The 13852-nt window shown below is 33.2% G+C and overlaps 1 protein-coding gene across 1 annotated transcript in view; it reads right to left on the bottom strand.

Moving 5' to 3' along the window:
* Positions 1 to 13852, bottom strand: part of ZFAND3 (zinc finger AN1-type containing 3) — a 333357-nt gene that overhangs the window by 100343 nt on the left and 219162 nt on the right. The window lies entirely within an intron of this gene.

Raw genomic sequence — 13852 nt, 5'->3', positions numbered from 1 at the left:
TAGTAGGAAGCCAATCAAAAAGAATACTTATGTCTATTTTCCATTTCCTCTCTATTAAAAGTATAACTCCAATTCTTCATCATGTCATGTATGCATCATTGGGTTCTTGAAGGTTTGGTCAATGTGAAAGGTTTTATTATATGGGCAGATGTCTATTCTATGAGAATTAGCTTAGCTAAGTGTGGTGAGGTTCATCTCCAGAAAGTCAGCAAAAAGTGATAACTTTAGGACTGGGATGGAGCAAAGGGTGTAGCAGTTCATTAAACATGGAGATCTGTGGAAAATGTAACTACATTTACTAAATCACAAATCTTTTAAAATATTAACGTACTTTAAAAATGCAAGAAAAAAACTCTGGCAGAGGTCTAATTACTCAAATATACAAGGAGCTAAATAAATTATATAAAAAAAAAATCAAGCCATTCCCCTCAATTGATAAATGGGCAAGGGACATGAATAGGCAATTTTCAGATAAAGAAATCAAAACCATCAATAAGCACATGAGAAATTATTCTAAGTCTCTAATAATTAGAGAAATTCAAAACAATTAACTCTGATGTACCACCTCTAACACGTAGCAGAGTGGCTAAAATGATAACAGGGGAGAGTAATAAATGTTTGAGGGGAGGTGGAAAAATTGAGACATTAATGCATTGCTAGTGGAGTTGTGAAGTGATCCAACCATTATGGCTGGCAATTTGGAACTATGTCAAAAAGGAGCTAAAAGACTGCCTGCCCTTTGATCCAGCCATACCATTGCTGGGTTCGTACCCCAAAGAGATCATAGATAAACAAACTTGTACGAAAATATTTATATAGCTGTGCTTTTTGTGGCGGCAAAAAACTGGAAAATGAGGGAATGTCCTTCTACTGGGGAATGACTGAACAAATTGTGGTATATGCTGGTGATGGAATACTATTGTGCTCAAAGGAATAATGAACTGGAGGAATTCCATGTGAACTGGAAAGACTTCCAGGAATTGATGGAGAGCAAAAGGAGCAGAGCCAGAAGAACATTGTACACAGAGACCAATACACTGTGGTAAAATAGAATGTAATGGACTTCTGTAGTAGCAGGAATGCAATGACCAAGGACAATTCTGAGGGATTTATGGGAAAATATGTTACCCACATTCAGAGGAAGAACTACAGGAGAGGAAACACAGAACAACTGCTTGAACACATGGGTTGATGCGGACATGATTGGGGATGTAGACTCAAAACAACCGCACCAATGCAACTATCAACAATTTGGAAATAGGTCTTGATCGATGACACATATTAAAACCAGTGGAAATGCACGTCGGCTATTGGGGGAGGGGGGCGAAGGGGAAAGTAAGAACATGAATCATGTAACCACGGGAAACTTTTCTTTAAAAAAAAAAAATGCAAGAAGTCCTACACCTTCTTTTGGAAGGCTATAACTAGCATTGTGTAAGTAAGAAGATTTCTATGAAGAATGTTACTGTCATACTTGTGACCACTTCTATTCTACTCAACATGAAGAAAAATAAAAATTAAAGTTTCAGTTCATTCACCTTAGTAACAAGACTTTCCATCACCTCTGCAGATATGACATTTGTATTATCAGAATTCAGAGAGATACTATGGGTTCTACTAGAGCTTTCCAAAATAGAAAGGTTACATCATCATCAAAATTCCATCTCTCATCATTATCAAAATTAAACCCAAAACCATATCTGATTATATGTCATGAATAAGCTTTAATTTAAGGAATCTCTAAGCAACAATCTGGAGATCAAAGGTTTTGTTTTGTTTGTTGAAGCTACAAGAAAAGGTAGGATGGTTTTGTTTATAGAAAAGTGTTGTTTGAGTCTTATTTTTCCTAGCATTTATCAATAAAAAGAAATGAAGGTCCCTTTTAATGGGAGTAAGTTTATCTCTACTACTCCTGATCCGCCTTCTGCCTCCCTCTTCTTTTCCTCAACTATAATAAGTTAGAGAGGCATGTATGTTTCTATCTATGTGGAGCTTGCCCTCCTGGGCCTATAAAATTCATAAACCCTGAATTTCTTATAAAATTACTGACAAAACCATTAGCAGTATCTTGCCAATTCATAAACCAGGATTTTTATCTTCTGATTAAAATCTTAATAAAATTCTAGTGGTTGGATGTTAACCACAGTTAATGGCCTCAACAAGAACAAACTAAAAGAATTACTAGCAAGAACCAATACGGTAGAAATGAATTAACATTTTATACAAATTTAACCCTAGATCCTTGACAAATAGGGGAAATTTTACTTTGATTGGAATTATTTTGCATTGGTACTGTTGGTTCCCCCAGATTTCCAAAGTGGAAAGCCCTATTTTCGTCTTTCCCCTGAAGATTCTGCTTCTTTACCTGATCCATAATAAAGCCCTGGAGTTTCCTTGATTTAAAAAACCAGACATTTCAACTGACTTAGAAATGCTATATAGAAGATTCTGTTCTACATTGCAATCATAGATAAACAATGGTATAACTCAACCATAACTCACATGGTAAATTTCTCTTCCTTTCCTCATAAATGCAAAAAACTTCAAGGTTCAGGTAAAACATGACGTTTTCTCATGAATATTGGCCAACTCTAAATGAGTGCAAAATTTCCATGTGAGACAAGACTCTTAATTCTGCATAGCATGCAAACATTAGGTGTCTCTGCCATGAGCAGATAATACTAGTATAAATTATTCCTGGCACATATTAATAATTTTCTTTCTATTATTCATCCATTATAAGCAGCACTCAAAGGACCCAAAGGCTCACTCAATAGCCGCCTTTTCCACTTAGAATCAAACTATTTTAGCCACCAACTACCTAGCTATCTGTAGACCATTAATGTTGATACAGTAACAAAAGATAGAATGGCCTAGAATTAACTACAATGTTTCTTTGAAAAAAAAAATCATACCAAAAATGAATGTTATAATGGATAAGATCAGAATTCAAACTCATGCCAGTAATTTGATTTACTGTTTAATCAAGGTTATTACTGAATTTATATAGGCCAGTGCCTGATATGTAAACGATAGGTAAATTGCTGACTTGACACCTACAGAAATTATTGGCTTTAAGTGTGAAATGGGGGGAAAAAGTTATTTTAAGGAAATGCTTACTTCTCTTTTAGCATTGATTGTACAGACTATGCTGTTTCCTCAGTAATTATCTCATACTCAATTACAGGGCATAGATTAAGATGCTAGAATTACAGAAAATATCTAATAATTTATTAGTATGACAACAACATGCACAAGATATTTAATTCTAATTAAACTAAAAAAAAGTGTCTAAATTTTTTAAAATATGGAAAACATGTCTTCTGAAAAAAGTACCATTAAAATAGTTCAAACAAAGTGAACAATTGAAAATAAATATGTAAATAAAGACTAGCAAAAATTACAATTCAGGTAGAAGAATCAAGCAGCAGATAAAGAAGGCAACACACACACACACACACACACACACACTGTTCATGGCTTTGATATTAAAAGCCATTAGTAAGACCCTGGGAAAATAATGTGAACTTTTCTAATAGATTATATTAGAATCTATTACTGTTTCATAAAGATCTAAGTATTTTAATACAACGAGAGGCCTCACTAAATTGATATTGGCTTATTTAAAATAATGTGCCATTTTAAAATAATTGCTCTTACAAAGATAGGCCTTTTATAAGGCCCAATTGCCAATTCAAAAAAAAATATCAAATAACTTAAACCTGGCTAATTCAAAATCCACTGCAATGTTCCCTCCATATGAGCTTTTGGGATAAGATTGGGGAGAGAGGAGGAAATCCTGGAAAGGGATTAAACCTAAAGTACAAATTATACCAGAATTTACAAAGAAGTACTCAGCATCAAAACAGCTTGGCATTAGGCATAATTAGGCAGTAGGTATCATTAGGCATGATGAGTTGTGTATGCATGTGCATGTACACATGTACCCACACCCAGATAATTTTTATATTTTCCATTTACAAGGATGATATTAGAAATTAAGTATTGTTTTATTAGTTTAAAGATAAGAAGCAGAGAAGCTGGCTGGAGGAAGAAGTGGAGTTTTAAATAGAGCTGAGAGAGTGTTAATTTCAACTGGTGGCAGTTGTAACCGTTATTTCTATGACAGCCACACACTCTGGGTGTGGCATTCCAGGAGGGGACTTCTGGCAGCCCAGCTGCTTTCTCTCTCAGGACTGGAGAAGGTAACATTTTTGCTTCTCTCTATCTTGGTCTGAGGGAAAGAGACTTGAAGGAGTGCAGTGTTTTCTTTTCCAACTTGGGAAACACTATTCATTTATCTGTTACTGTCTATAGAATGATTAAACTGTGAAAAGACCAAATAAAACCTGGTCTTTGGTTTGGACTCTGAGTCTGTTAAAGCTCTAAAACTGATGAAAAGTAAAGGACATATAAAATTGAACACGGCTCCTACTATGTGCCAGGCATTATGGTAAGGAGCATTTTATAATTATCTCATTTTATCCTCACAAATAGGCCCCCCATGCAGAAGTGATAGGACTATTTCCCCAGCAGTTCATATTTCAATGATTTCAGCACTAATCACAGAAAGTCAAATAGATCTGCTCTGAGGAAATAGTAATTACTTTAATATCGCTAAATGTAACATCATCAATACAAAAAATGTCTCCCCAATATAACCACCAATAAAACTCCCATTGCACAAAACTGATTTACTATTCATACTTGGCCATGCATGAGTAACTCTGTCAAGGCAAACTCAAAGCAGAAAGATTATATTTTAAGAAAGGTAAAATCATAAACCCCATTCCTATTTTTAATGTTATATTTATTAATTTAATCAGTTTAAAAATCCCTTCATCTTTTTTTCTTAAAAACTAAAAAAACATGATTGAGAGAAACAAAATTTCTATTCTCCATAAAAAACTTTTTACAAGTGATAATATGGGCATTAGCATTTCTGGTCAAGTATAAACTGTAGTACTGGCATTCCTAACAGATATGGCTGCCAAAACTACAAAACTATACTTCCAAGGGTAAAAAGGAATGACAATTGTAACTTCCTGTTTTTTGAAACCAAATTAAAACAATACACTAAGAAGATACTTCCAAATCTCTACTGAAGAGATGGAAGTCCACAGAAAATATTTATTGTACAATTCTCATATTTTCAGACTTTTCTGAGCTTTCGTGAGGTTCTTTTGCACAAAGCTTTGGATTTTGGCTTCCTGATCTTGACTTTGGATTCTGGTCAAGATTCAGTTTTCTGCATTGGAAACTGGAGTTCAAAAGGGATGCTTACTCACTCAAGTGAGACTGTTGCCTCCTTAGTGTGAGACTGCCTTTTGCAGCTCAACCTCTTCAGCATCTGTCTTTGGTTGTTGAAACTCCTGGCGGGAGACACTCTCATGGGCTGGTGAGATTCCCATTCAGTAATTAGGCAGTATCTCCTACCTTCTTCCTACATTTCCCCCTTTATTATCTATCTATCTCTACCTTGCTGTAATAAAGCTACTAAAGCCACCAACAAACCACAATAATTTTTTAATTCTTATATTTGTTGAACCCATTTTAATTATTATACAGATTTTAATTAAATTAAGAAAGTTCTTTTCCAGCAGAGTTCCAGCAAAGAAATGAAAAGAAAGAACACATCATACCATGGAATACTTGGATGCCGGAGTTTATAGAAACTATTATAAAACATTTTTAAAGATGCTGTCAGTTTAATTTGCACCATGTTTAGGTCCTACGGATACAAAGACAAAAATCAGAAAGCTCAAGAAGCCTAAAGGGTCACTTGATATTTTTTAAAAAATAAAACTCAAGATATCCCTGATATCTAAAAACTATTTAATTTCAGCCTATATAGAAACTCTGGTAGGTTCCTCATTTTTGCTAATTTATTTGGAACTTTGTTTTCTACTTTAAACATGTGAAGTCATATTCTTACAAGCATGATAATATATGGATTTTAGAAAGTAATCTAACTTTATTGAAGGGACAATGTTGTCAACCTAGTAATGATAAAAGTTTTCCTATTCGCAATCAGAATTTTCAACAATGACCCAAGACAAATATATTTTATGATTAAAATCTACCAAAATTGAAATATTTGTAATTCACAACTTTATATGGTCCATTCTGATGATGCTGGAGTAAATAATTAAAAACAAAGGTTTGGGTGAGAGAAAATAGAATTTCATCTAATTACAAATTCTCTTCATAGTCTCTATTGAAACTATGGTGTGTGACGAACTTTATTTAAAACTAATTTTTCATGTATATTCTCCACAAATCCAATTAAAATGGTACTTTTGATTTATTTTTAATCATTAAGATTCATGTTTTTGCATTTTGGATCTAATAAAAAGTCATAAGGCTTTTAATAAAAAGCTAATGGGCCAATATGCTAAGTCAAAGATGAAACTTTTCTCCTTGCTTCTAAGTGAAAAGCTGTACTTTCTAACTTTAATAGAAAGTACCATTTCTGTTCAATAGGTAAGACGAGTCAAGATTAAAGGCTCCTTCCATTTTTTATAAAATATAATAATAGATCAATGGCAGTTGGTTGACTGAGATCAACTGGTCAATTTTTGAAGCCTTATTTGTTTAATCTCCAAAGTTATTTTCTACTGACATTCCACTACTACCACTCTCAGTTTATGGAGACTTTCATGGCAAAGGGACAAACAAAGAGCATGGCTATCCCCACCATTTTCAAAAACACTCCTCCCACCCTCCTTTATTTTGTAATCTAATTGTAATGAAGCCAAGGGGAAACCCATGGCTCACCAGAAAAAAGGGAGAAGATTATGGAGGGGATATTGAAAAGTAAATTTTTAAACAGATTTGATTCTAAGTATCCAAATCTTTTTTATTTACTGGAGAAGTACTATGCAAAAACTCAAGTCAGCACCATCTCTGTGCTCCATGAGAACAATGATCTAGAAGGAATTCATTACCCTAAACTTCTACTGGCAAACCAGATCTCTGTAAATATAATTTTGGATTGATGAGTGTATAAGAACAATTACAAGAATATCTGTAATCAGAGTCATGAAAGTATGGAAGTGAATTACATAATAACACAGAAGACTCGGTCCCTTCCTCTTGAAGTCAACATTTCATCCTAAACTGCAGTTGTCACTAAATTTTTAAAATGAATTAAGAAGATCTCACCTGAAGTCCTTCTCTTATAATCAGTGTTGCAATTCATGGTCCAAAAGATCTAAATTCTGTGACAAGGAAGGGGCTTTTGACAATGGGGCCTGAGAGAAGGAAAGTTTCCATTTAACTGTCCATGCTAGGAATTCAACTAACTCCAGATATTCTTTGACAGGCATAAGGAAGATTTCCTTATCTCATAACTTGTGACTCTATGGACCACAAAACACCAATACCATCCAAAGGATTTTCTTAGCAGTATAACATTTATTCAAGTAGTGGATATTTTGCTATATATTACTTGTTGTTTGAGGGAAGCCACCTTACTACAACCAGCCAAAGGGCTAATATTTAGGTATACTTAACTCACTGTTTAAAAGAGAGACCTAAATGAAAGTAGTCAAAAAAGGGATATATCTACTAGGCTATTGCTGTCAACAGAATTTTGATGATATTAACCAAAAAAGGGTCACCAGGTAATAGAATGGGAGTCAAAAGGTTACATTCAAGGAAACCTTAAAATCTGGTATTGTATTGGATATTTATAGCTGTTCTATAGACGATATAAATGTAAGTAAAGCAGAAAATGGTACATTAACCTATTTTCCAACACAGTTTACTATGCAGAGCTTTCTAAGGAAAAAAAAAAACAAAACATCATGAAAAACAGAGGGAAAACTTGGATCCTAGAGTTTCTGGAAATTACTGTAAACAATTCTTTTAAATTTCTCATCTTTGGCTTTAGAACATTCAATCTGTAGCCATTTATAAATCATCCTGACATTTTAAAAAGCCTTTGTAATTAAAAAAAATAGTATGTATGTATATTCCTTTTTTTTCCTGATTAACTCAAGAAATCAGGTTCACTTGGAAATAACAATATTTGTGGACATTCCTTAAAAGTTTAAAAATAAAAATGTTAGTTCTTAGTTATAGGCACAGATGTACACATGAGTGTATATGTTTCCAGGTAATCATAATCAATATGCAAGATCTGAATAAGCGAGACAAGTCAGAAAAAAAATATTCAACACATAGTTAAAAAGCAAGGCTCAGTCACTCAACTGTCTTAGATAATAATAGTACATATTACGGGGCAGCTGGGTAGCTCAGTGGATTGAAAGACAGACCTAGAGACGGGAGGTCCTAGGTTAAAGTCTGGCCTCAGATACTTCCCAGCTGTGTGACCCTGGGCAAGTCACTTGACCCCCATTGCCTACCCTTACCACTCTTCCACCTATGAGCCAATACACAGAAGTTAAGGGTTTAAGAAAAAAAAATAAGTAATAGTACATATTATTAAAAGGAGATGTCAATGTAAATAAACATAAATGGAATCACATCCTTCAAACTCAGTTGTGGTTCAACAAGAAAAAAGACCAACTTTAATGCACGTACAAAACTTCCATAACCTCATGCATCAAAATGTCAAAAAAAAATAATAAAAGAAAAATTGACCTACATTTATGAAGTTCCCAAAGGTCAGTGTGAAATCTACTTTTCTGTAAAATCTTAAGATGTAAAAACCTCCATTTCTATTAAATTTTGGCTATGAAACACTAAATCAGAGGCAGAGCATTCATTCTGAAAACTCCTGTCCTGATCAAAAGCACCTTATATATATAACAAGAAGTCTAAAAGCACCTGACCTGATAAAAGCGTTTGGCAAAATGCCAAATAACAAAAAACTCCTAAAGAATTTGTTACCTCTAATTACATATGCAACATTTAATTAGATTCAATACTGAGCCAATGGACTTTAGTTTATATTATTTATAAAATATTTATCATACTTTAACTTGATTTTATTTAAGCAAAGAGATCTTAAGGAATTAAATGAATTTAAGTTCAATGGTTGGCATTCAGACTAGATCATTATATATTCTCAGGAAGTATAAAATATTCCCTGTTTTAAGTGTCCTTTTTTCTTAGGAAATGAAAAACAAAGAAAAATAAATTGAAAATGCATGTTGCCAAAGGAAGCCTCTCTGTAGAAAGTATCAGTTTTGCACTTAGATACTTTTCAGTTTCTCATAGTACTCATCACTTTGTAAAACATAGGAGGGGTGGGAAGGAGACCAATGTAGATAAAGTTTTTTAAAAGCTGCTGGAATCCTTTTCTTCCCCCTTTTCAGAGAGGGTAAAATTATTTTAGAAACCAATAAATATATTATAATTTTTTAAATTCTTGCCCATCTAGATCCCCTGAATTTGGGACTTTTGTGTGGTTAAATGCTGGTGATTTACTATGATGTTCAGTGTTTCCACCACTTCAGCTTAGACATGGTGTCAAACCATTTAGATTGGGATCTTAGTTTTGTGGGACTCTGGGCAGATCTCTTTACTACTCTGGTGCTTAGTTTTTTTTTCAAGTATCAAATGAGGTATTTGGACTAAATACCTGCTAACATTCCATTTATTGTAAAGTTTACATCGATCAGCTTAGTTGGTTAGAACGTTATGCTAGTTATGTCTAGAGTTATGAGTATAGAGCCTATCACCTAAATTTTTCAAATGTATAACTTCTGTATACATAATACATTGTAAATGTTTTTTTAAACAAATTCACATAACATTTAATGATTCCTTTCTAAATATATGTAGAGTAATAGTAAAGAAGTTATAATGTTAAAGAAAGGGACCTCATTTTAGGAAGAAATATATAGTATAATTATGTATATATAATTACATGTATAGTATAATGAAAGTATAATTTACTGACCAAATTTTGGCTTTTTATATTTTCCTGAAATATTAGCAAATGGCAAAAATGAAAAGGATTAACTGAATATTAATTTCTGGGGATACTTCAATTAAATCAAATGAGATACTATTTGTTAAGTGTTTAGTACAGTGTCAATGAAAATTATCTTGCACTTAACTTTGTAGATTTCTCCCCAAAAGAATATGAGCTCCTCGAAGGCAGGGACAGTTTCAATTTTGTCTTTCTATCCAATGCCTACCAGAGAGGCTGGCACATGATAGGCAAGTTGGGCTATTGTTTAGCATGATAAGGTAAAGTCTAAGTTGCACCTCCCCTGTCCCCTGCCATGGAGTAAGAATGGGTTTGTAGCATATGAAATATTTTGCCTAAGCATTGGAAATATAAAACATCAAAATAAATACAAAGAAATTAAAGCCAATAATGGTTAAAGAGGCAGAACATTAACAATGAGAGAACCGGACAGGTCTCCTATGCCTGTTTTATGATCTTGGTACCAAGAATTTCTAGTGGCTCTCTTGCCTATTGACAAATATTCCTGTTTAGCTCTTTTAAAAAATAAATTCTTTCAATGCCTTAAAAATCTGGCTCTAGCCCACCTTTTCAAGTTATTCTCTATCACACTTTTCACAATTTTACCAAATCAATCTTCTTTATTATCCTCCCCATGTATACTATTAACTCCCAACTTTTGGTCTTTACACAGGCTTTCCTCCCATGAATACAATATACTCTCTACTACACATTTTAGTTCAAGCACTATTCTCCTAAGGGAAGGAGAATAGTACTAATCCTACTAGAACTTACTTATAATTTATCTTGTGTATAAGTTTGTATTTATTGTGTAAATGTTAGATAAATAGAATGTAAACTCCTCGAGTGTGCATTTTTTTTTTTTTGGTATTCTCATCACCTACTCTAGGCCTGACATAATAGGAATGAAATTGCTCATAGCATGAATCAATGGATGCATATCTGGAAAAGGAAATGGGGAAGGTAGAGAGAATATACATGAATATAGTTGATTCCAAACCACCTTCATCCACAGGAATAATGAATTACCTTCTTTTTCATTTAGTTCAGATTATAAGACTCCTGAATTTTAGTTCCTCTATCCAATATATTTTGGGAGTACGGTGCTAAAAGTGTAAGTTAGAAGAAGAGTCAATTCTCATCATGAAAAAAATTTGCTCTGAATTCACATGTAGGTTGAAGGCAAATTAAAATATAATGGAGAGACTCAGACCTATCTGGGAAAAAACAAAAACAATGGCTTGGCACTAAGCAAAATCAAAACTAATATCCACTTTTGTACAGTAGGAAGAAGGAATTTAAATACTGATGTACAAAATGGATTATAATTCTTTAGCCAAAAATAAACTGCAAATAAAAATCTTCCTAAAAGCGTGATGATATTTATTAGTGCAACAACTGAAAAACGTTTTTAAATGGTACCTAACTACTAATTTTTAAGAAAAATTTTAAACTTTCCTTATGCCTAAATATCTGAGCTATTTAAATGCAATTTTTTCACCAACTGTCATTAGATGAACATCATAAGACACCACAGAAGTGCCCAGTGATTTAGTTACCCCCTGAAAAAACTTTAAAAGAAAGCATTTAAAAGGTATCTGCTACTTGGAATTCAGCAAAATGAAATAGTTAAATGTCTCTCCATTCAAAGCACAGTTGTTCAATGTATATTGAGTACTAACAATTATAAGCATTGCCATAGAAAAGAAGGGATAGGAATGTAAAATTCTGTACAAATAAAGGAAAGTGTGTAAATGGAAGAATGAATAATCCAACAAGACAGAATAGAACAACTGTTTAAGATATTGGCTGTTCTAATTACCTAGTAAAGCATGCCTGCTGCAAACCATAATGATGAACCCCGAGTAAATTGGGAATTTGGCCTCACTGGTTTCATTGAGGTAAAAAGAGAAATATTGCAAGAACATGCTTTATTAACCATATCCAAAAAGGTGCTAAGCCAAAGTGTTAACTCTAGGTAGGAAATGCAGTCTGATGATGTAGAGCAAGAAGAGACCTTTGGATAAGTAGACAGAGAAGAATGTTTAAGACAAATAACCAGTCTCCATAGTTAGGTGGAACTCTCCAAAATTTAGAAAGTTTTCATGACAAGGTTCCTTCTAGGAAATGCTTGTACTCATATAAAAAAAAGACACTTTTAAAAAGTTTTGAGAATTTCCAGTATCGATCAATGTTTACTCTACATAGGTTTATTAAATTCCAAATAACAGACTGAACCAAGTCCAAATAAAGTAGTAATTTTCTATTTTCTTGTATGGCATCTTGGCCTCAAAGGCCAAGAATTATATATCCTCAAGCTCAGTTGCAGGAATTGACTTCTTGAACTAGTAGCATTTCTTTGCTCCCATCTTTGCTTTACTTAATCAAGATCAAGTAAAGCTATTTTCATGACTTCTATTTCTTTATAATGAAATTTCCTGATAGCTTTCTCTTTTATGTAACTTACATCATTAACACAGTACCTTAAAATAATGTTTAACATCATTTTTATATCTTGTATCCCCCCTATATAGCAGTCTGGCAAAGACTTCTGAAAATAACATTTTAAAGATTACTCTACTACAAAAATGAATAACATGGAAATAGGTATGAAGTGATAACACATGTGTAAGCCAGTGGAATTGCTTTTAAATTCTGGGAAGGGGGAACAAAGAAAGGAGGGAGAGAAAATGAAGTATGTAAACATGGAAAAACATTTAAAAATAAAAATTGATTAATTTAAAAAATAATATTTTTAAGTGCGTAAAATAGGGGTAACAAAGGAAACCAATGAAATTGAAACATAACTATAAAAACATTTAAAGAATTCATCAAACCTGAATTAAGAACCCTAGATTAGAAGAATTACTCTAAGTTCATACTTACCCCACTTTTCCAAACTGCAATAAATGAGCAATAGCAAAAGTTCTTTAGAAAAATCAAAATAAAATCTGTTATTAAAGATCTTGATTGAAAGATGATTATGCTTCTTTTACATACAATTTCTAGGTATAATATTTTTGTACAAATCTTTTTCCTTATTATCTCTTTGGGGGTATAAACCAAGCAGTGCTATGGCTGGATCAAAGGGCAGACATTCTTTTATAGCCCTTTGAGCATAGTTCCAAATTGCCATCCAGAATGGTTGGATCAATTCATAACTCCACCAGCAATGCATTAATGTCCCAATTTTGCCAAATCCCCTCCAACATTCACCGCTTTCCTTTGCTATCATGTTAGCTAATCTGCTAGGTGTGAGGTGGTACCTCAGAGTAGTTTGATTTACATTTCTCTAATTATTAGAGATTTAGAACAATTTTTCATGTGTTTGTTGATAGTTTTGATTTCTTTATCTGAAAATTGCCTAATCATGTCCCTTGCCCATTTATCAGTTGGGGAATGGCTTGATTTTTTTTTTTTTACAATTGATTTAGCTCTTAATATATTTGAGTAATTAGACCACTGTCAGAATTTGTTATAAAGATTTTTTTCCCAATTTGTTGCTTCCCTTCTAATTTTGGTTGCATTTGTTTTTTAGTACAAAAACCTTTTAATTTAATGTACCACTGCTCTTAAAACCCAGAGTGTACTAGTTTTTTCCTTTATTATTTTTTCTTTCTCACTTCTAATTAAAAGTCAAACCTTTTAATATGCATAATCAAACAAAAGAAAGCTTCACATTGGCCATGTCCAAAAATGTATGTCTCATTCTGTTATCTTGATAATATTCACCTCTTTTGCAGGATATAAGTTGTATCATCTATCCTCTGGATAATTATTTTTGTACCCACTGTTCTTCCTGTTTCTGCTTACTTCATTCTAGATCAGCTCATAGAAATCTTCTCAAGTTTTTTTTTTTTTAAAAACCCTTGTACTTCGGTGTATTGTCTCATAGGTGGAAGATTGGTAAGGGTGGGCAATGGGAGTCAAGTGACTTGCCCAGGGTCA

This window comes from Gracilinanus agilis, chromosome 4 (genome assembly GCF_016433145.1).
Source record: "Gracilinanus agilis isolate LMUSP501 chromosome 4, AgileGrace, whole genome shotgun sequence".
Lineage (NCBI taxonomy): Eukaryota > Metazoa > Chordata > Mammalia > Didelphimorphia > Didelphidae > Gracilinanus > Gracilinanus agilis.
The sequence above is the reverse complement of the archived record's forward strand: the minus strand, read 5'-3'. Positions and strand labels throughout refer to the sequence as shown.